At 38.8% G+C, this 14851-nt stretch overlaps 1 protein-coding gene across 4 annotated transcripts in view; it reads left to right on the forward strand.

Moving 5' to 3' along the window:
- Positions 1–14851, forward strand: part of LOC128688932 (protein amalgam) — a 321694-nt gene that overhangs the window by 234150 nt on the left and 72693 nt on the right. The window contains exon 1 of one of the 4 annotated variants that reach the window (XM_070085444.1): positions 6380–6396. The exons of the other annotated variants lie outside the window; for them this stretch is intronic. The gene's annotated coding sequence lies outside the window, so the exon portion shown is untranslated. Of the gene's footprint in view, positions 1–6379; positions 6397–14851 lie in introns of those variants that run through there. 4 annotated transcript variants of the gene reach the window in all.

The following is a 14851-nucleotide window of genomic DNA, read 5'->3' on the forward strand; positions in this document are numbered from 1 at the left end:
TTACCATTCCTCTCACTCTCCCTCTCTCCTTCCCGTAACATAACACTCTATTCCATTTCGAGTTTCTCATTCAACATACTAGAGCACATTGATGTTTTACCTCCAAAGTGAGTACTTGATTGGGCTCACCTTTTCCCATTCTGTGGGCGGTAGCAAGAATGCTTATCCAGGCACAAGGGAGTAAAAACCAGAGCTTAAAATGAATAAGAGGAATATATTTGGGTAAACAACGTTTATAAATTTATGGTGCTTGCTCATAATTTCTTGGATCATATTTTTATTAACAAGAATGTACATGTGCTCAATGCGTCAAGCTATATCTATATTCCTCAGATAGTAGACAGGCAAGCACACATTTTTCGAGAGTGACCATAAACAATGACTGTATACTTTACATTAATGTCGATCATCGTCTGTGTACATGTAAAAACTGATAAATCCTTAAACCTTCTACTACAACATCAGTCTGTTTACTCTGCAAACTGCTCAGTAAATGTCCTTATCAACGTTCATGTTATCATGGCGGGTTATAGTTTAATTCTAGCGTCTAAATGCATTCGATTTGTTTGTTTAATGCTCTGCCATTAAATCCTGACACCGACAGACCATGCTGGAGTACATTATTGTGATATGATGAATGATATGATTTCACAGAAGCCACACGTACAATATCTCCCTCCTTCCTCCCTCCTTCTACGTCCTCCAGGCCACTCTTCCTTCCCTTTCCCCTCCCTTCTCTTCCTTCACCCGGACGATGGAAACGAGAAAGAAGCCTGTGGGATAAAGACGCCTGTGCAAGACATAGGACATTTATTAAGGGAACGTTTCGCCCACTAGGGTGCTCTCATTCTCATATAAAGTTTGCAGTAACCAGTGCTAATATACTGGAGAGAGTTCATGTGAAATGAATGAAGGTCAGGGTCGGTGGGGGCAGTGCGTGGGCGGCACCAGGAATGTCACCAGTGTGGAAGCACCAGAGATACTGAAGCCCCCTGCACAACGCCTCCACAACCATCATTTGACCTTCAAAGAGGTCCAGTAATCATCAGAGATACTAAGCAAAACAGAAGATACTGTTTAATTTGTTCTCATTGCCACTACCACCATTCTCAACCTCACATAGAAATCTGGCATTTTATGATCAATGTTCTCACCAGACTATTACTGCCTCGTTCCCACATACAGCACCTGACATTGATCCACCATACATATACCTGTAAAACTTCGATTCTCTGTCCTCCCCCCGCCCATGGTGGGCGAAACATTTCTTTAATTAATTTCCCCTGTACGTATCTAATTTACGTATCAGTGCTATTTTTTTTTTATTCGCCGGTATTCTCCCGGCCCGGGTCTTTTCCAAGTAGTGGTGACCCGGCCTTGGCTCCCTATCTGGGGAGACGTAAGACTCCCATGGGAGGAGGTACAAGTACCCCCTCATCTTTGGGACCAACTGTCCCTAGGCCTAGCCACATTTCCCGCCCTCACGGGGCTCGTAGGGAGAAGCTAGGCCTCTGGTCTGCCATCTGCCCCGCCCCAAAGGGGCTCGTGGAGATGGCAGTTACCGTATGAAACACTACTACTATTGATTTTTCCAGTTTTTTATTTCATAAATAATCCTATATTATTTTTTTTTATTTATTCCCCACAATATACACTTTCTACATAAAAAAAAATTGGTTCTGAGCGATTCGTATTTAAGTTCAGAGGAAAAAATAAATAGTATGATCCTCGAGGCGCATTTGATAATTTAGTGCGACACCACGTACACAAGACTGGGGAACACTGCTGTTATAAATTAAAGGCTCGAAGACTAGAACTGAGTCTAGATGCAACGCCAGTTTCAGTAGCCATTCGCCTGCTGTGAAGGGAGTAAAGCATTGGTACCTTGGACGCTACTTTTGATCCGAAGTAAAAAGAAAAAACTAAGCGTCAACTTGGGTTTTGTGATGCTATTTATGAACTTTTCTGCCGGCCAGGTGACTTTTTTTGGGGGGGGGAAATAAAAGCATTGGAAGCTCTTTAGAGGTACCATTTAGGAGAGAGGATTGGCTTGGTATCACCATGTAAATAATACCTTAAATCGATAATATTGAACTGCTTTTTTTGACACAATGATGAGTGACCAGGACATACGAACTATCTCTTAAGACCCCTAAATACTCAGTCGAAAGAAAACGGGAAAATTTAACTTAAAAATTTGCTTTATTTGTCTAATTTTATCAAATAATTTTGATTATGAAAATATAGGTTCAAACCTTTTATCTAGTTCTAGGATAGAGCCTTAAAATTATATACAAGGAAAATATTTATATATAGTAGATATCTACTTTGTGATCTACAGCTGAGGATGCCCAACACCGAGGAAGACTTTAATCCAGCCCTGCATCCTAGTACTAATGACCTTTGACACATTAGCAAGTAGAATAAAATTCAGTAACACATGTATATTCATTCAGTTTACTGTCCTAACTCCAAAGCATTTGATGTTGCTGCGTTTACGTTTTACTCACCTGTCCCTACATAAAGCAATTTTGGAAAATTTTAAAGCCTGTCATCACTGGTGCTGAGGGATGGGGGCAACAAACGACTAACTTAATTTTGAACACAAATATCACGTTTTCAGTCGGAGTTTTCATTCAGCAGTAGCTTGACCAACAACCATTTAACTTTTTGAAAAATACAAATTGTGGCCGAACTACCACCAATTTTAGCTGAGATAACGCCAGTTGATTTTGCTGTAGAAAAACCAAACGTACAATAAAACGAGGATTTTTGTCACATTTGAATATGAAATGCTTCATATCCAGAAATTATGCAAAACCAAGAACTCTGCTTTTAGTCGTCAAGTGCCTAAGTATTCTAAGTACTTTCTAGAATTGTGCTACCAGGTTTAGATATTTTGCACATTTTCAAACCTGAGACTGGAACTTTATGGCATCCAGGAACGGCTTCGAGAAATAATGGTCTCTTCCTCATCAGGAAGGTCCATCCCTACGACACGACCAACAGTGAAGTAGGAGTCTACAGCCATCATGTGAGGAATCGAACCACACGTATTTAAGATCATAAATATGCTTGGAACAAGAGGGTTATTTCGTGCACTGAAACAGCACAGAAATGGTTTACAGATAACCCGTCAGGAATAGGCGCCCTCGTACAGAAGAATCCTTAATTGCTACTTCCAATACTAAACAACAAAGATTGAGTACACGTACTGCTACATACTTCTTCCCTGCTGTAATATGACTCGGTATTTACATAATATGCTTTCACCTGACCTTCACCAGTGACAATTCTGTACTACTTTATAAATGCTGTGCTTTCTCGTCCTCTTGTATTATTTTTCATTTTTGTCAGATGTCCTAAAATGTCTGTACTTGCGTCCTGTATTTAATATTATCACTTTCATTTCACTTTTTACAATTCCTGTAGTTTATGGTTATCACACAACTGGAAAGCATAAAGTCATCAATATTTGTGGACTTTGGAAATTCAGGGCAAGTTTGGCTTTAATAAATTTAACATACAAGAAAGGGGAAAGAGATGTCCTGTTCATTCTTCAGCAGAGTTCGCATGACGAGCGAATTCAATAGAAGGGACAGTCACAAGTGGAATTCCACAAGGATCAGTTTTGGGCCCCTTGTTCATAAGCTAAATTAATGACTTAGATGAAGGAATTAAAAGTGGCATGAGTAATTTAGGCAAACTGACACATCTGCAATGTTTTGGAATTTTATTTAGGCTACTTTTCGCTCGTCGTAAGCTTTATCAAGCCTTGATGTACATATCAACGTGTGCAGCAAAGTAACAGGCGATAAACACTGTGATTTTTGGATTCAAAAGTAGCTTACAAAGTATAAAATGATCATATACATTAAATAACTGTAGTGTCTGGGGTCTTAAGTTCATCCCTGCTAATACCACTGAGATGCTGAAGCTGACTGAAGTGACTGTGACTGACAACGAGAGACTTCCAGAAACGGCTTACGAGGCTCGAAATTAAAAAATATATATATGTAGTATCCATCCATTTCATGAGATACTGAGTAAATTTGCTGCCATTATGAGACGTATGATCATACCGGAAAACTATGAGTAAATTTATGCTATAGTGGGAAACTGCAGTCATACTCCTTGTGAATGAAATTAACTCCGGCCTCCTATTAATTGAATGATGTACAGCATGATCATACCGGATGAGACAATGCTTTAGAGACCTTGATAATAAAAATCTGAGGTCAAAACAGTGGTACTTAACTGTTCTTAATTTAAATCCAAGAAATTTATTGGAGCTGTTACGAAGTACGTATATGTAATAGAATTCTTAGGGTTAGTTTACAGCTATTTACGTCATCAGTAAAGCATTATTTACATTAAGCTCCGCAGGTGTGGTCTCCAAACTACAGAATGTATATAAATGTATTGAGGAAAATACCAAGAACGATGAAGTTAATCTACTGTATAAAAAATCTTTTTGAAGATAGATGAATAAAAACAGATCCTTGAATTTACTCTTGAAGGGCGTAGATTGAGGGACACATGACTGAGGTATGCAAGTGGAAGACAGGTATAAATAAAGGAGATATAAACAGGATGCTGAAGATATGCAACCAAGAAGTAACACAAAACACTAATTTGAAGTTGGAAAAAATCAGATTTAGGAAGGTTATAAAAAACTAGTACCGGCCTGGTCTCAGACCGAGTTGCAGGGGCGTTGACCCCCGTAACCCTCTCCAGGTATACTCCAGGTATGTAAATGAACTGAAGAATCTGTCAAATAGTCGCTGAAGTTAACACTTTGGGTAACTTAAGTAATAGATGGGACAAATATGGGTAAAAAGGATTTCGTTAGAGGACGTGTTTAGTGTGGGCCAGGGGGGGGGCTACTATAATGTTCCATTATTCTTTTGTATTTACTGTGAGAACCAATTATTAAATTGTGATAAATTGAGAACTGATAACGAAAGTGAAGATATGTTTGAGAGTTAATGATAAAGTGTAAATGCTGTGAGAATTAAAGGCAAAACAATGCAGATACTGTTTGATCATCACACACGAATTTCTCTGGGTTCAAGTATCACCCTACCCCATAACACGACCTTCCCCTGAGTTCGCAGGTCATCCCTTCCCCTTAAGACAACCTTTCCTCTTGGTATGTGGGGGACCCCGCCCATAGCACGACCTTTTCCCTTTGTTCACAGGCACTAATGTTACCCTCTCCGTGTACAGTAGCAGCGCCGGCCAACTGATATTGATCAGACAGAAGTCAGTCACAACTCTCGCTCTCACACCTACCGTCTCCGAAGAGACTTTCACGATCTGAATGGGAAACTATGATTTGCTAGAAAAACTTTCTGCTTACTAAAAAGAAAAGTTTTATAACCTCCCCCTCCCCCCCAAAAAAAATAGCAAAACGAAATTTAGCCGGTATAACAGTTTTTGCCTTTTTTCATTGTTTTCTGAACACATTTAGATAATATGTCAGTCTATTAATATAAAAAACAAGCTGTTATCTTCGAACCCCTCCCTCCCCCCAAAAAAAATTAACGCCAATTCACCCAAATCCAAAACAAAGCAAAAAATTTGCAACGCAATTTCATTTTCGATTAAAACAATTTGATTCGACGCTGACTATAATTAGTGTTTTTATCCTGCTTAAAAATCCCAGAAATTCTTCTTTACGATAAGCTTAAATTAAGTTACCATATTTTCCGGCATATAAAAAGCTCTTTTTTTTTACCATGAAAAGTCTTTGAAAATCACCCTGCGCCTTATATGCTCAAGGCCAAACTAAAAAAGGAAAAGATAGTTAAACATTGCTACCTCTGAGGGTTAAATTTTCTCTAAACATAAGAACAAAGGGTTTATCCCATAAATATTTGAGAGAGGCGGTTGATCTCGATCACTCGCTCACAGCCGCTCACTCGCCTTTCTCAATGACCAATTCATGAACAGAAGAAAGGTAAATGTTTAACCCTTTATGACTGTGTGGAAAGTGTATACAGGCTTCACTTTGCGAGTTTTTATACACCGGCTTCAGTTTACTCAGGTGAGCTCAATATTACTCTTACTGCAGCAACCAGGAGAAGTGTTCTCACTGCTTAATGAATCCGAGGAACTTTTACATAAGAATATGTCATATCCAATTCGATATTAACAGCGAAATTTTTTTTTTCACTGGAGAGGACTATGTATCGTTGAACCACGCCGCCTCCTCACCTGAGGAAACAGGTGGCTAACTGGCGGGGAGGGAGGAGGGGATCTTTCTCTGGTGTGAGGGGAAGGGGAGGGAGAAGGAGGGAGCCTGGAAGGGGTGGAGGGGATATAGAGAGAACTAGGAGAGAGAGAGAGAGAGAGGCAAAGTTAGTTCTGCTTCAGCCTTGCGGGGAGTCAGACGTGCGTGTGTCAGGGGTCGGGGTGCTGACCAGTTATTCCCGAGTCTTCAACTCCGCAACATACCCGCTTAAACTTTTGTATTAATATTTATTCTAATCGAAAGTGATTAAAAAAAGAAACTTTTAGGCCCTCGAGTGTATTCTTGTGGCATCCAACGTTGTACTATAAGATACGTACTCTCACTTTATGATTAAAACAGAATAATTGTTTCCTTAAGAGAAGAACAGTTCTGGACAGATACTACCGAATATTTTGAACTTTACACACAGCAACATCAGATATTGAAACACGTGTAAACATCAGTAAAAAGAGATGAGGGGAAAACAGAAAGTAAACCAAAAAAAAAGTGTACGTTATTTGCAACATATTATCTAAAATATGTAGTGCAACTTTGCAAATTGCAACTATAAATACCTGTGTAAATATTACCATATTTGGGATCTTGTGAAAATGCCATGAATATTTATTTGTATTGCTGAACCAATACAATATACTACTGCTGAACTTCTGATAAGAGTAATTTATGTAATACCAAAATAGCTCTGTACTCTGTATTATATAGGATTTTTTTTTTTTATTCATCCTGGATGTTCCTGTTCTTAAATTTAATTAAATTATTAAATGGAAGAGACAGTTTCAAAATACTATTGACCTCAATTCCAATTTAGAAAAAAGTCCATGCTGTATTAAAGTGATATATATTAAGGAAAGATATTGGCAAGATTAAATTAATTTTTTGGTGCGCGACTAAAGAAAATGAGACAATATATTCGATGCACTGTCCATTACTGGTGTCCCTTCACGTGTCTTTGTGAGGTAATTTAGCCGATGCTACATGTAAAAAAGTATCATTAATTTCGTTACAACATGCTACTTCGTTTTAATTATTCTGGTTAATTATATATAGCCAATAAAATTATTTTTTTGTTTTTGTTTTATTAATTATTAAATTGTTAATAAAATTCAAAAATATACCAAAACATCAATATACAATTTACTTTATATATATATATATATATATATATATATATATATATATATATATATATATATATATATATATATATATATATATATATATGTATGTATGTATATGTATGATACACCAGCCGTCTCCCACCGGGCGGGCAGGGTGACCCAGAAAAAAAACGCTTTCACCATCACTCTCATCACTGTCTTGCCAGAGGCGCGCCGACGTTACAGTTCCTATGCCCCTCCAAACTGCAAATATCCCCACCCCTCCTTCAGAGTGCAGGAACTGTATTCCCACCTTCAGGACTCAAATCAGGCTAACTGGCTTTCCTGAATCCTTTCATTGTTACCTTGCATAAGCTCCAATAGCTCGTAAAGTCATAAAAGCCACTTACCGCTAACAAGCTCATACACGCCTGCTGGATGTCCAAGCCCCTCGCATACTCGAGCTTCTTTACCCCCCCCCCCTCCCTCTACACTGTTCTCAGGCGACCCATAACCCGCCTTCCCTCAACTACAGGTTTATACACCCTCCAAGTCATCCTGTTTTGCTCCATCCTCTTTAAACGTCCAAACCTCCTCAACAACGCCTCTTCAGCTTTCTGGACGATACTTTTAGTAATCCTACGCCTCCTTCTAATCTCTGAACTATGAATTTTCTGCATATTATTAACACTTAACATTGTCCTCAGGAGGACATTTTCACTGTCTCCAGCCTCTTCAATGCAACATTCACAACCCATGCCACCTCCCCATCTAATAACTCTCCTCTTCTGTGTATAGCGTCAAATCCATTCGTTTCCTGGGCTTTCTCATCCTATTAATCTCGCTCCAGAACTTTTCCTTATTCTCAGCAAAATTTGTTGAGAGCGCCTCACCCACTCTCTCGTTTGTTCTCACCTTTTACACTTCCTCACCACTATCTTAACCTCTTTAATACCCCATATACTCCACCCTCCCAATATCACTTTTTCAACTTTTTCAACTTAGCACTCTCTTTACCTTATCATTCCACCCATCGTTTCTCATCCCTCCTGCACCCACCATCTTATATCCACAAAATCTGTTGTACTCTTTAATTATGCATTCTTGAATCTACTCCCACACCTCATTAACCTCATTACCTATACTCTCGCTAGCCCATCTTTCTCCCAATAATATCTTAACTACTTGCTCTAGTTTATAAACTTTCACTTCTCTCTTACTTGCTGATCTCATAATTATCTTGTATATATGTTGCCCCTCTATAAACATGCGCATCCAGAAGTCTACCCAGCAACTTTTTATCTACCTATACAAAGTCCAACGAACTGTTGTCATTGCGCCCTATATAACTCGTATAATTGTTCATCCTCCTTTTCATAAAATATGTATTGCCTGTTACCAAACCTCTTTGTATACAAAGTTCAGTCAAAGGCCCCTCCCCATTATCATTTACCCCTGACACCCTAAACATACTGACTACCCCCTCTACAACTTTCTCCCAGTTGACCCCCCCCCCTCCTTCACCACAATTACTTGGTTCAAAGCTCCCTAAACACTCACTAAACATTTATCTTCTTCATGTGCATAAATACTTAGTATAGCCCACTTTTTGCATCCGACCCTTATTTTAATCCATATAATCGTTGAGTTTATACATTTGTATCCCCTATTTTCCTGCCATAACTAATCCCTCAACATTTTAGCTGCACCTCCTTAGCTCTATTTTTTTCAGATGCACTTGACCTAATCTCATTTATTTCTCCCGACTTAAACTCTCTTTCCCCACAGCTTAGTCTCACAAGTAGGACATACAGCTTCTCTTCAATGAGATTCAGTCATCTCTTATCATCTGCACTACATCCACGTTCATTCAAACATCCCAACTTTATATAGCTTTTATATTTAGTCATTTATACAGGAGTAGGGGTAACTGGTCTCTTGCTCTCAGCACTTCAGTTTTCTCTTACGACACACATGGCTTACAGAGGAAGAATTTTTCTCCATTTCCATAGCGATGAAAGGAAATAAATATCTCTAAAGCCATCAAAGAGTGCTAGTGCCACTGACTATTTGGTAGAATGTTTCACTCATCTACACCTTTATTGCTAAATCGCTGCTTTCCTATATCCATTCTAAATCTAAATTTATCAAGCGTGAAAGCCATTGTTTAGAATTCTTTTCCAGTTACATATCAGCACCTTGCTTATTTTCTTTCTTAATCTTTGCTTTCTATTTGAATGCCTTTGTCATCTCCCAGTCCCTCTATTCTTTTTTCCAGAGTGCAGATTCGTAATCTATATAGATAAAAACAGATTTCTTATGCAATGAATTATTTCGTTTTTTTCACTATATTATCCAGTCCATTTATATACATTCTGCATTATGGAGACCAGAACTCTGATGCGTAATCTGAGACCTTATCAACGATGCATACATCTTTAAAGTAATCTAGGGACTTCAGATACTTATCCTACTTATATAATTCTAAAAAGTCTATAGGCATTATTTTAGACAATTAATCACTGCTGTTTTGTATGTAGAGTTCTTGTCATCTCCAAGGGTTAGGGTATTCTATTTTTCCACACTGAGATGCATCTCCAATTTTTGAGACCATAAAGTTATCTTGACAGGATTTCTCTTGCGTTCTGCAGTAGCCTCCTACGATTTCATTATTAGGCTTTTTTTTTTTTTTTTGATGCGCGAATTCACTCTTATTTCTGGAAAATCCTTCAAGATACATTATGATCAACAACACACCCAAAAATTACCCCTGTGGAACACCACTTATGATCGGTTTATTTTAGCATCACTCTAATCATGCAAACTATGCCCATTAGTCAGCCATGCCGTGATCTATAAGATGTCTTTACCTCTGATGCCATTTGCTGCCACTTTAACAGTCGTCTGTGTGAGAATGTGTTAAAATCTTTACTGAAATCTTTATATCATGTTCTTTATGTTCAACCCTCAGTTGTCCTACTGAAAGTCAGTAAATTTTGACTACGTATTCCGTAATTTTCTCAGGCACACTATAATAATTACTTGGATTTCGTTTGTCTCATGTAAAGAGCGATAGGAAGTAATTGGTAAAAAAACTGAATTCATTCCTTTCTCATCAGAAAACTATTCAGAGTCTGACTTGGCCCAACTTTAATCTTTGTTCTATGTTTTTGGAAGAAATCTTTTCAGGTTTATCTGTTTCCTTCGTAACTTTAATTTTATAGTCTAGGTTTTCATATCCCTTTTATGTACGTTTTATCATTAACATACTGGTTTGTAAGGTGACTTCTATCCTCCATTTATGTACCAATGAAATATATTTAAGCTTCCTCAGTAATATTTTCACTTTTTCTCCAGCTGTGTGTATTGTGCCGTGCATTTACTGGTGCACTCTTCCACCTTGACACACTTGTAATATTCCCTTTTCAACTGAAAATACTTCGTGAAATATTTTGTTCAGGTCATCGCAGACTTCTGATCATTTCTGGCAAGCTCTCCTTTCTCCTCAGTATTATGACATCTTCGTCATTGGTGTCTTCTTTCTGCTGTGGTTATATTGAAATTTTAGTTCAGATTTCACTTTAGATGCCATGTCATTCTCAGACTGTCTTTCAGCCTATCTTTTCATCCCTATTTATTTGTTTCTGGCTCTTCGGGTCGCGCTTTCATACCGATTCGTGTTTGTTGTATACTCTGTGTGTGTGTGTGTGTGTGTGTGTGTGTGTGTGTGTGTGTGTGTGTGTGTGTGTGTGTGTGTGTGTGTGTGTGTGTGTGTGTGTGTGAGTGTTTGTAAATGCTATCGTTCTCTACACTTGAAGGTATTAAGCTCTAATTAATCTTATTAGGAACTCTAAACTTTGTAAGTTTATCAAGCATTTTAACTTTGTTCAGCATTTTAATTATTTTTTTGACTTACTAACAAGTGATAACTCTTTAACACCCACCTCTTAAAGTCAGTCTTGACAACTTTGTTTTCGTCTTTCAACATACTTAAAAATATCTCTTAAGTTTCAACCTTTTTTTTTTTTTGTCTGTTGCTCCAAGTTCGCAGCATAGTGTTTAAAATGCCAAATTATTAATTCGTAATATCTTCCTTTTAAAGGTGTAAGGCAGTGATATATTTATTTTTTAATAAGTAAACAGGTACTGATAATCTGTATCTTTGTAGCGTTTTGGACTTTAGTTTTATTTTCTTGGTGATTAGGGTTATTCGTGATATAAAAGGTCAGGTTATTTTTTTTTATTTAATCTGCCCTGAGAATATTGTCTGCTCACTCTCTCTCAATATTCAGTCTGCTCTCTATTTTAATATTCAATCTGCCCCCTCTAAACATTCACTCTGCTCTCTCTTAACATTCACTCTATTTTTTCTCATCATTCACTGTGCTCTCTGTAACTAAGCTCCACATGTAACACTGGAAAATATTTTAAGAAAACATTGCGCTGACAGTAAGCTTTGCTGAAGTTTGGTGATGTCAGTTGTATTCACTATTTTGGCAAGGCCATGGGCCATTACTGCCATAATAGCAAACTGATACATGAAACGCTAGGATCTAAAACCCTCAGTCTTTCTCATCTCCGGTAAGGGGGACATGGTTGTGGTATGGCAGTTGTCATTAAGGTGTAAATAAAGTACACGAGGGGTGAGACGACTAGGGATTTGTTTACACGCGCATACGAACACGGAAATTCTCGCATCATCGTTATTAATAATACGCGTGTTTTAGGCCGTAGCTTAGTTCCACCCCATATGGACTGCAGCAGGACGTGCCGACGGGAAATGAAAGAAGTTCCTTGAGTTTGATCTTATTTATTACACATACACACAAATAGGCGAGTACACACATCACCCAGAACCAGGGAAGGTTCCGGCTGGCTCACATATTCCTCAGCAAGCATCCACCTGACCTGACATTAGGTTCACACCTTATTACTCCTTATCACCTTCTCTCCCTATACCTGTGCTTACCATGTAATATCTAAACTCGAACATGACTCACGAAATCGTAATGATTCTCTGACCGCGAGTTCCCTCCCCGCCCGTGGTATGGTTAGACTCCAACAACTTGGTCTTCCAGTGAAATGATGTATCAGTACAGGTTCTCGTTCTGTCAGTGTTATTTTTTTTTTTACCTCTTTCTCAGATATGTTAGTCATTTATCATAAAGGATTTAACATCGAGATCCTGCTCACAGAATATCGGCAGCATAGAAACGCCCGTGAAGTTCATCCTAGAATAAGAAAAAATTGAACAATTAATTTTCCTTGATGTTCTGTTGTCAAGGTGACGAAGCTCTGACTTTCAAGGTATATCGTCAACTTACTAATGGTAAATGGAGTACATGGGAAAGACAGATAGCAGAGGACATTAAAGTCCACAGTAAGTCTCTCTGCTGGAGGACGATATATTTTTACGTGTACTAAGTACTCGAATATTACGTAGATAGTTGAAACGATAGTAAAGCAAAAGGCTCTCTCCCACCCTCCACTCCCTCCGCTCCCTGCCGGCATGTAACAGGCGGGGATGGGAGGGTGAATGTGTTATACCATAATTTAAAAACAGCATGGAAATTGCAGGAAACAACGTAAGTGTAAGGCATAAAAAGTCGTACCACGAGTGGGGCTTGAACCCGCGATCAGAGAGTCTCGAAACTCCAGACCGTCGCGGGTTCAAACCACACCCGTGGTATGGTTTGTTTGCAATCTTATCATTACAATTTCGTGAGTCGTGTAAGGCATGGATTACAAACCACCCTTGCATTTTAGTAGTTTCTACTGCAACTACCAGAGTTACTTTACTGCCAACCAGAGCTGTGTCTACCTCTAGATACCTCAAGATACCAGAACCAAAGAGATCACGAAATGTTTTTTTCTGAGAGCCTAGAGTTGTGTTCGTACATTCAGTGTATTTTCAACTCAACATCTATCATTTTTATTAATGACTGAATATGAAACACTGTTTTGTGTCTTCACTGATTAGCAACACCGTAAATCCACACATACATCTTGTATATCTACCCTGGTTAAAGTGAATTATAATGCGTTTTGAGCTCTTTATTATTTACATTTCCCTCAAGTAGTAACAATTAATTACTATTCCATTGTCCACCTTCAAAGGGAACAATAATGGAGCTCTGGATCCGTTTCCTTGGATCAAACTTTGTTCCCAATTTTCCAGGCGCTGTATGACCCCAAAGGGTAAATTTAGCGTTTCTCCATGAATAAAATAAAATAGATGTACCGTGGTGTCTCCGTGTTCTTTCTTGAGAAGTAATCTAGTTATGCTCCGGCACGCACCATCTGCTGGGGTATTTTTTGGTTTATTCCCCAACAAAGTTGCTTCCTCCTCTTGATGGCTCGTGAACTGTGCGAAATTAATGTGGTTTTCCTCATCTGTGTTTATTTAATGGCTTACTTTTTAATCTGTCCACTTTGTCTCGTGGTCTCAAGCAAACACGTTATATAGAAATGTGCGACACACACACACACACTCACTCTCTCTCTCTCTCTCTCTCTCTCTCTCTCTCTCTCTCTCTCTCTCTCTCTCTCTCTCTCTCTCTCTCTCTCTCTCTCTCTCTCTCTCTCTCTCTCTCTCTCTCACACACACACACACACACATGTGGAACTGGACAAACTACAGAATTGGTCAAACACGTGACACCTTGGGGAAGAAATGAGTATAGACCCAGGCACAGATTTTCAAACCTCGTTTAGGAAAAAGACCTAGAAGTGAGCATAGTAACGAGCATCTCACCAGAGACGCACATTAGTCGATTAAACTCTGCAGTGCATGATCGCTGGACAAATCCAAGATTAGCTACCTGAACTCTCACTGGTCACTGATGACCTTGTAAGCAGCATTCCTCAGACCCATCTTGGAGTACGTGGCTCCAACACGGAACTCGCACCTGATGAAGCATGTGAACAAATTTAGGAATGTGTTGAGGTCTGCAACTTCTCATGAGATTAAGGGAATTGAAATATTAGAAGAGACAAATGCAATTGCACCTGACAGCGCTAAATGAGTGGATAACCACGAGATACCAGGTACTCTGAAGACCTGAGAGAGTGAACATGAATAGACTGTGACAGGCGGGAAAATGGTATACAAGAGCACAGTCAGACGTTAAATACACAGTTACAGGAATTTTTTCGATTTCAGGATAGAAATTTAAATGATGTGAATTGAAGGCAGGTTCTATATATAGTTTTAATAAATGGTATGAGACAAGGCAAAGAGCCGAGAATCGACCCCCCGAACCCACAAATGTGTGAGCAGTTAGTTGAGCAGACACACACAAACACACACACAACTGGGGTTAGGAGCTATGAATCGACCCCTGCAACCACAATTAGGTGAGTTCACACACGAATACGCACACACAGTGACGAGCTTATCGTGTTTATCTGAATATAAGCACGACAGACTCAGAGGTTATCAGGTGCACTACGTGAAATATTTAGTGGGTGAGAAGCAGAACTCAGGAGCTATAGCTCG

Source organism: Cherax quadricarinatus, chromosome 16, assembly GCF_038502225.1.
Source record: "Cherax quadricarinatus isolate ZL_2023a chromosome 16, ASM3850222v1, whole genome shotgun sequence".
Classification (NCBI taxonomy): domain Eukaryota; kingdom Metazoa; phylum Arthropoda; class Malacostraca; order Decapoda; family Parastacidae; genus Cherax; species Cherax quadricarinatus.